Raw genomic sequence first — 9,141 nt, forward strand, 5'->3', positions numbered from 1 at the left:
TGGCATAATTTTTCCTGTATCCATTTGTACCAATGTAATATTATTTTAAGCAGTGCATCTATTGTAATTTTAGGTCTTGGTGTTATTTCTTTTACACTTTCTTGACCTGAATTGAATTTGGCCCTTATGAGACTAGATCTACTGTACTCCACATTTGCATTAACTAGTGAGCTGTTTCCTTCTCTTTTACTTGAGTGCAATAGAACCGGCCTTCCAGACAGTTAATGTGAGTTTACAGAAAAGCTATTCATCACAAGGTCCAGCAATGCTTTCTTCTCTCAAGTCCATTAGGCCTTCAGTACTCTGAGCTCATTGTATTGATGTACAGCAATTATTGGTCATTGCCTGACTTACTGCTGAATGTGAGGCTATTACATTGTAGTTAACCATGGAGTAGTCTGGAGTCTGTGATGTATAGGGAAACAGTCATATATATAACCCCAGATGTCAGGTTCTCATAAGCTAATATTTTTAGTTCTTTTTCTCACCCAACACACTCTCTGTCTACTTCCTCATTACTTTACTTTGATGAATTAAAATCAATGTATTATACATGTATTAAGAAGTAGTTGGAAGGATCTTCTCGTCTTTAAAAGTGATTCCTCTGCAACAATCAAGAAGTTGTCTCGTAAGTTGTATAGTAACCTAACCCGCGATTTCCCCATAGTCCTTGCACGCTACGTTCCATTAGCACCATGTCTTTTTTTTTTAACTGACAGAATGCTCTGTGACCTCCTGTTTGGCTTGACGCGTGCCATCAAAAATAGACTCTGTGCATATTTTAAAACGGATCAGAGCGGATTGGTGTTGCTGGCCCTCCCCGGAGACGAACCGTGTCGTGTGCTGAGGAAGCACAATCATTGACTAGACTGGAACAGATGCATACATACATTTTCTGAGCACTGGTCCCAGTGGCCACAAAGTCCTACTTTTTAAGCGGGGGCCAAAGCAATTTTTTTGCAGCCCAAACTTGATCATCAATTAGCTTATATTTATATATTTGTATATTCATACTTATAGATACATTCTCTCAGAGTCTTTATGTCCCTTAATGTCCCAATGTATTAAGATTTTGTGAATTCCATTAAATATTCACTCTAACATTGTCAGCACATTAGGTCAAAATGTAATGACTGGTCAACTGTAACACAAACAGGAACTAATCATTATCACAGAAAAGAACACTCGATTAGTTTTCAGCTTTAGAAATAGCAGCAAAAATGGCAACCCAACATCAGGACCCAACATACAAACATCCCCAGTTTAAAAATGGTTTATAGTATACTAGTGTGGGGCCACATGGGGCTCATACTTCCATTATTTTTTGGTCTCTGATGACATCATTGTTTCCACAGGCCGTTTGCTAATGATAAACCCTGTTGTTGCATAAGGTGGTAAATGCAGAACTGGACGAACTAAATGTGCCAACTTTGTTTCTTAAGTTTAAGAAGTTCATGGTTTTATATAACAGATGCTTTTAGAACTTTATGACGCCAACCAAAACCAATATCTCAAGAGTTTGGATCTCACATTGAAGGTGAGCCAATACAGGGAGTCACACAAATTGTTTACTTAGCCTTAAAATGCATCACGAATCAATGTTTCTGCCATCAGTGCTGATCATTTTTCAATCTTTTCTTAGTGCTATAGACACAAGATCCTATTTTAAATAAGTTAGGTCTAAAATATGCCAACAGAAGCCTCAGTTAGCATGCTCAAATTGCTTATCTGCAAAAGTCAGACAACATTAGTTTAGTTTAATAAGATTATCTAAAGTAGATCTGCAGGATCAATGTCTTGTGTCTCCACTTACAACTTTCCTCTAAAATGCTGTAACAGTTTGGTATGTGTTGCTGCAAAGTGTTATGCAAATATTTGACTATTTTTTCCCATATGAAGTAATTTATTTTCAAAAGGGATCAAAGATATTACCAGTATGATTTAGACAGTCTTCTCAGGAGATAAATAATCTCTTTTACCTCTTTGCTTTATGTTGAAGAAATCAATAAAGTGTTCTCTAGCCATCACGGAGATGACTACGATGCATCATAAGTGTTCAGGAACCCATTAACAAAGTTTATTAAATGTAGATGTGCATTAGGCTTTACTCCAAACTCCTGCTGTGTATCTAGGTAATGGATGAATGCCAGTGCATGTGTCTCATATATAAGTAGATTTAAAAGCAAGTGAATTGAGCTTTGTGTTGGCCCTATATCTCTCCTGACAGACAAAAATCCCATTTAAAGAAACAGCTAAGACGTTAAATCGATTTTGAATGTTTGACCATACCTGCCAGCATAGAGTCTATCAGCCTATAGTGTTGAAATGTATGTGTGTGTGTGTGTGTGTGTGTGTGTGTGTGTGTGTGTGTGTGTGTGTGTGTGTATATATATATATATATATATATATATATATATGTGGCCGCCTTCCTTTTTTCAAAAAATTATCACCTGTAGAATACCTCTGGTCGAAACTTTTTGTTGCATTTGAGCAACTGTGCTGGTCTACCTTCTTCCACAATCTGCTGTTTTAGATACACAACTGTATCTGTTGTTTTGCTGCCCTGCACCTACTTGATGTACGAATAAATACCTCCTTTTTCTAGAAATCAAACAGGCCATTTAATTGGACTACTGTCCTTGTCTCGTCCCGGTATACTAACTCCGGGGGAGAATCAGTCATTGTCAGAAGTATGTCTGAGTCTGCAACAGTAGATGGCCATATGTCCCTTTCAGGACAGTAACTATTAGTAGTTACTAGTAGTAGTAACTAATAGTTACTAATAGTTAGTAACTATTGGACCTTTCCCTCTTGACCGATTGCGTCACTTACCGTACCTAACAATCAATAGTTTTGCTTCCATTGGTGAATTTCAATATGTTTAAATCCTTCAGCTGAAACAACTTAATTAGTTCTCACAATGTAAATCTTTTTGTTTTGTTTTCTTGTTGTTCAACTGTTCAACTTCCACTTCAAAGTCAAATGAGAGAAGTATAAAGCATGTGCAGAACCCCTATACCAGTTTGGGTCCGATTGAGACACACAACAGTAAATCGATCCAAAACTGCATTATGTTTGTGTATCTAACTGCAAATAAACGTACTGACTGATGTTGCCAAAAATACAAATTGCAGTTCCTTATGTGGCCACTTGAGGCTAACTCCTAAAGCGAGTCAAGTCCCCATGAGGCGCAATTTTTAAATCCCTAACTTTTACGGCAGAATTTAACATTTTTAGAGGTTAGTAAAAAAAAAAAAAAAAAAGGCAATTTTCATGGCTTATTACCCAATTCATGACAACTGCAGGGGAAATTTTAAAATACCCAGTTAACTGTTTAATTCCTATCCAGGCTAAAAGTTAGTAACACACTTTAAGACTGAAACGCTGTTTTGTCCCTGCTAGGTGTCACCTCACCTCTGGATATATGTAATTGTGTTGTTGTTTTCCAGGAAGAGATGGATTTTTAGATTTGGGAATCTAAAATGTTTGGTTGTAGTCTTTTAAAAAATCCAATTTTAGTCCTGCAATAAAATAATGCTCTGAAAATGTGTAATACCTCAAGCAGTATCATCAGTTGTTTTGACTCCATCATTTCATTGTTTATAATACTTGTGAATAAACTATAAAAGCAGAATCAGTCTTCGTGGAGACATTTAAATAATAGTCTCGCTATTGTATTTTAAGTCTTGAGGGATTTGTCAGGCTTAAGACCTTCATGCTTAATTGGGATTTAACCTCACAGGTGAAATGCTTCAATGGTAAAACCTTCCAGCTGTGCATCCTTTTCCCAAACCATATACATATTTCATTAGAGGCTGATGGCTGGTGCCTTCCTGAACCTGGCTCTCTCAAAGCATACACATACACACACACACACACACACACACACACACACACACACACACACACACACACACACACACACACACTTTGTTTTAGTCTGCAATGGAAGACTGCGGAAGGATTGTCTCAGGAGTCAGAGTGATTGTCTGGTGCCAACGAGCTGAAGACAGACAAGGAAGCTTAGAAACCGCTGAGAAAGAAAGATTCAGTACCTGCTGTAAGCTTTTCATCATGTGTTAAGGAATATGGCGTATGGATGGTTAAAGGTTTATTTTGGGACAATGGATAGAGTCGGAAAAAACCAGAGAGAGAGCGAGAGGGGAATAGGCTACTGACACCCCCGCATGTGGACCTTTTTAGTCAGTAATGTTTGTTTATAAAATCATCAATCAATCAAAAGTTCTCACTAAGCAACGACTTATCTGCAGTCTGAATGCAGAATATTGCCGATGTAATCAGTTGCCATGGTAATCATAAAGTCATAATTTGCTTCAAACAGGTCGCTGCCCAAAATACCAGTGACAGATATATCACTCTACCAGTAAAAACTTAGGAAATATAGCTATAGATTTCTGAAGCTGTAGTCTAAGTACATTTCTTACGATGGCACGACCAAAGACAAGAAAGGGAACCTTGACCATTGCATGTTCCATCCAACTATCTGAAATAAAGGTGAAACAGAAAGGAGTCAAACCAGAGTCAGACCAGAACGGAGCTTTCTGGAGAATGAATACTGGACTTATATTCATTAGGGTGGCCAAAACAGCTCCTAATTATTGTCGTTTCTAGTTTCTGCTGAATTTGTAAATGAGCAATCGCTGAAATTACAATTTACAATTTACTAAGCAGACTTTTTAACCTAAATTATCAATGATGCGTTTACAGATTGACTGTGCTGCTCAGAAATTCAATTCAATTCAATTCAATTCAAAAAACTTTATTTGTCCCCGGGGGGGCAATTCAAAGGAAACACAGAGCAGTAAATTAACAACAGTGCAAGTAGATGAAACATTTTAACCTAAATATAAAATGTCAATTTGAATACAACTTAAAGCTTAAACTTAACTTAAAATACAAAATATAAAATATAAAAGAGTAGATATGAGTGGACAGTGATCGGACTAACAGATGTAAACAGATGTAAACAGAACTATGTGCAGTGAACGAGAAATAAATATATATATACAGAGCTATGTGCAAGTAGGCAAATACTAAATGATAAGTAAATAAGGTGCATGGTGAATAATGGAACAACAGAACTAATATATACAATATAACTGTAAAGGTAAAAATGAGATAAATAAAGTGACCGTAGTGCAATGATGGATAAGAAACAACAGGAATAAAGTACCCAGAACTGGATGAATACTGAAATAGAAAGGATATAATAAAGTGATGTAGTGCATGAGACCAGATAAAGCAGAGGCAGTTAAGGTGCATGGCAAATTTAAAGAAGCAAAGTTCACAGCTGAGAGTCTGCATTAGGTGGGAGGTGATGGTGTCTGTTGTCTGATGTCTGGTGTCTGGGGGGGGGGAACTTTGATGGCTTGTGTGGGTGATAAGCCGATTGAACACCCTTGCTGCATTTTGTATGTAGGCTGTGTCAAGTCATACAACCATTAGACCAGAGCGTGATAGCACTGTTTACTTCAGCCACACCAATTTGACATTTAGAGGCTGTTATCCAGCTCGGTCTGAAAAGAAGAAGATATACTTTATTGATCCCGCAAGGAGAAATTCAGTTTAGATAGATAACACAGCTTAGCAAGACAATGACTGCACACGATATATAGTGTTTTACCTTCAGATTAGATTAGTAGATTTGTCTGGATTTTTTAAAATAAGTCTCTAGGAACTTCCTAATTAAGACAGCCAAGTACAGACATCTTTTTGAAAAAAAAAAATAGACATTTAACCTCAGTCTGATTGCAGTGCATGCTGCTTTATTTAGTGTTTTCCTAGATGCATTGATGTATTTATTCAGCAGTATGAAAAAGGAAATATTTGAAATAATATTACGCCCCACACTTGGTCAAGACAGGGCATTTCTCACCCCTTCTGATACCATCACAAAATCTAGTTGTGCACTGATATATTTTAAGCTCCAGACTGTGGTGCGTGTAGACTACGTTCTAACCTTGTCCCTTGTATTTGAGAACAAATAGCTTTTTCAAGGCCCTTTGTTTGAAGGTGTTTTCTCATTGACCCCTAAGAAACCCCACAGAGAACATCAGACTGTGTTACCTCAGTAGTCCATGTGGTCGAACTCGTAGCTGCATTATTGTTGCTGCATTGTCACCCAACTTCCTAAAAGGATGTCCCTTTAGAAATGCTTTGTGTGTGTGCAGGCACACACACACACACACACACACACACACACACACACACACACACACACACACACACACACACACACACACACACACACACACACACACACACACACACACACAAACACAGACACACAAACACAGACACACACACTCGTGGAAGGCCTTATGGTACAAAGATGATCAGGGTGGTGTCTAGAGAGGAACCTGGAGAGGACTGCAGGCTAGTCGGTCAGGAAGTAACACCTCAGGAGTGCTTGGGTCCAGGAAGTCATGTATGCACATACACAAACACACAACCAACCACCCAACCACCTAAACACACACACAGTTTACATTATGACTTCATTTATTTGCAGAAAGCTGTTGCAAGGTTTTTGTGGTCAGATAACAAGGGTTCCAATTACTGGAATATATATTTTGAGAGGTCTCTTACAATAAAAAAAAACAGACCAAGCGGTGCGGTTTTCAAAGCAGACATTTTGACATGTCACTACAGGAAAGCACAGGAAGCGTCTGGTGCTTTTAAATAGTCTTTCATAAACTAAAGGGTTCCTTGTAAGTGCTTGTGGATGCATCTTGAGTTGAAGTTTGAAATATTTGGAAATGAAAGAAGAAATGTTGGAATGATTATCCAGACCTGACTTTGTGTTTTGATCACATCTGAAGGTTTGGAAGAGCTGCTGAACAGATAGTGTTCAAAAATAGTGCTGATATAGCATATTTATTCAGTTGAATTCCAACAAAATGAATGGGCTTTAGTGAAAATGTACTGTCTGTGAGAATTGGAGCTTCTGTATCATCCACAGGACTGTTCATACAGACTGTTCACTCGCTCTAGCGCTGGCTTGAGACTTTTTGCCTGTAAATCCAGTGATTTTCACCATTTTGTTTAAAAAGAAATAAACTCTAAACCTGTGGATGTAAAGACATTTAAAAAAAAAAAAAAAAAAAAATCAGTTTGCAGAGGGGAAGCACTGACAGCTTGTGATTCTGAGAGTAGGTGATATGGACGTTTTCTGTAACGTTATGTAGCATAATCAGGCTATACATAAGTCTTTTTCCCATTTGTATCTTCAGTGTTGCATTTTTAAGAGCCAGGTGCTGCTGAGCTGAATGTAAGTTTAAGTATCCTGTATGAGATGGCTCACGTTGTTTATTCTGCTGCAATAACTCTTAGACCATCTTTTTTTTACCCAAATGTTCCAAATAGATACAGTATATCAAACATTATTACACACATACATGTAGCCCTATGATGAAAGTAGTTCCTGCATGCACACGGCGCTGAGAGATATGTGTCATTCTGTCCTAAAATGTCTTTCAAGCATCATCTTAACCTCGTGACCTCGCAAATGATCTGTTTCTGGAGGGCTTTCTGTTACTTTGAATTGATGGATTTCCCCTAAACAATTACTCTCTGTGAAATTGAAATGAGTCACAGTGCTGACCACTCCATTATTGTAGGTGCAGAGTTTATCACAACAGCCTTTCATCACACCAGTTAACCCAGTAAAAAGAAACCAGTGAAGCCATCAGGAAGCAGCTGCAGCAGACTGTCTTGACCCACATGAAAGGTTGGGGTTTGTGCTCTATGTGGTTCCTATAAAAAAACTTCTACAGCAGTCTAATTTAGTGTTTTCTTCTTCTAGTTCCTCTACAGGCCGTTATTTTTTTTTACCAGTAGTTTTAAAGAAGAAAAGAAACAATACATATCCATGAATGAGTAGTTTTACCATAACCATTTCCTGCTGCATCTCTTGGCCAGGACACTCTTGTAAATGAGATTATTTATCTCAATTAGTTTTCTCCTGGTTAAATACATTTAAAAAAAAGAAAAAGTGACCCGCAGAGTCACTGTTTTTGCACTTAGAGGGTCTGAAGTCAATTTTTCTTTTTTGACTTGAAGTGCTGTAGGAATCAATCTTAAGTCTCTAGCGCCCCCTGGAGGGACAAAGGAAGATCAGGATGGAGGGGACCTTTCAAACAACCAATCAAATTGTGCTTCTTCAATGAGCCTCATCGTGGGAACTCATTCAGAACGGCAAAAAAAAAAAAAAAGTCAGGAAGAGTAGTTTCTCTGTAAGAATCTCAAAGACAGACAATGTATTTGAGCCATTTCAATATCAATCTTCTGTTTATTGAATGAAACTGCATACTTAGACAAACAACAGGTCTTCATCATACAATGATACAAACAGGGTCAGGTGTAGTAGCAGTTATTCCCCACTAGATGTCAGGGCAAAGAAACAGACGAGTTTTGCTCTGTACTGAGGCACAGCCATGAAAAAAAAGCTTTTCTGAGATAACGAAAAAAGTTCTGCGACCAAAAGCAGGGGAAAATATCTCTTAAACTATCTGTCTGTTCTTCTTTCATTTTGAAGAATGATGCAATCTCAATTGATAACACTACTGCATTGTGAATTACCGTATATGGGAGAGTTTACGAATCCATTTATGAAATATTGAGATACAATATTAATATGATCAGACTGAATCAGTAAAATGATGATCCATTATTCCTCCTTTTAAAGCCTATTTGTATCATTGAAATATGTTGTTTCTGTGTAATATGCAAAGAAATACACAACTCACATGCAGCATACTGTTGTGTCGTCTACAAATAAGTTTATATAATTTTTCACCCGTAATAAGACCCATGCAAACCTGCTAACAGCGACAACTTCATGTCTGTCTGTCCTTCGTTGTCAAATGTTCTACTGCACTCTCCATGTCTCATCAATAATGATCAATAAGAAACAAGTATTTTAGATGTATAATCTATAACACAAATATAAGGATTACTTCAGCAGGCTTCTCTAGCTGCTGCCTTTCTGACCGCCTTCCATCTGAGGAACTTGCTCCTTCTGAGGTTTTATTTTAAACAACAATATTGAGAAGATAAAATTCATGCTTAAACAAACTTTAAACATTTGATTTATTGTATGTTGCTAATTTTGGTCTCGTT

The sequence above is a fragment of the Labrus bergylta genome, chromosome 17, assembly GCF_963930695.1.
Source record: "Labrus bergylta chromosome 17, fLabBer1.1, whole genome shotgun sequence".
Classification (NCBI taxonomy): domain Eukaryota; kingdom Metazoa; phylum Chordata; class Actinopteri; order Labriformes; family Labridae; genus Labrus; species Labrus bergylta.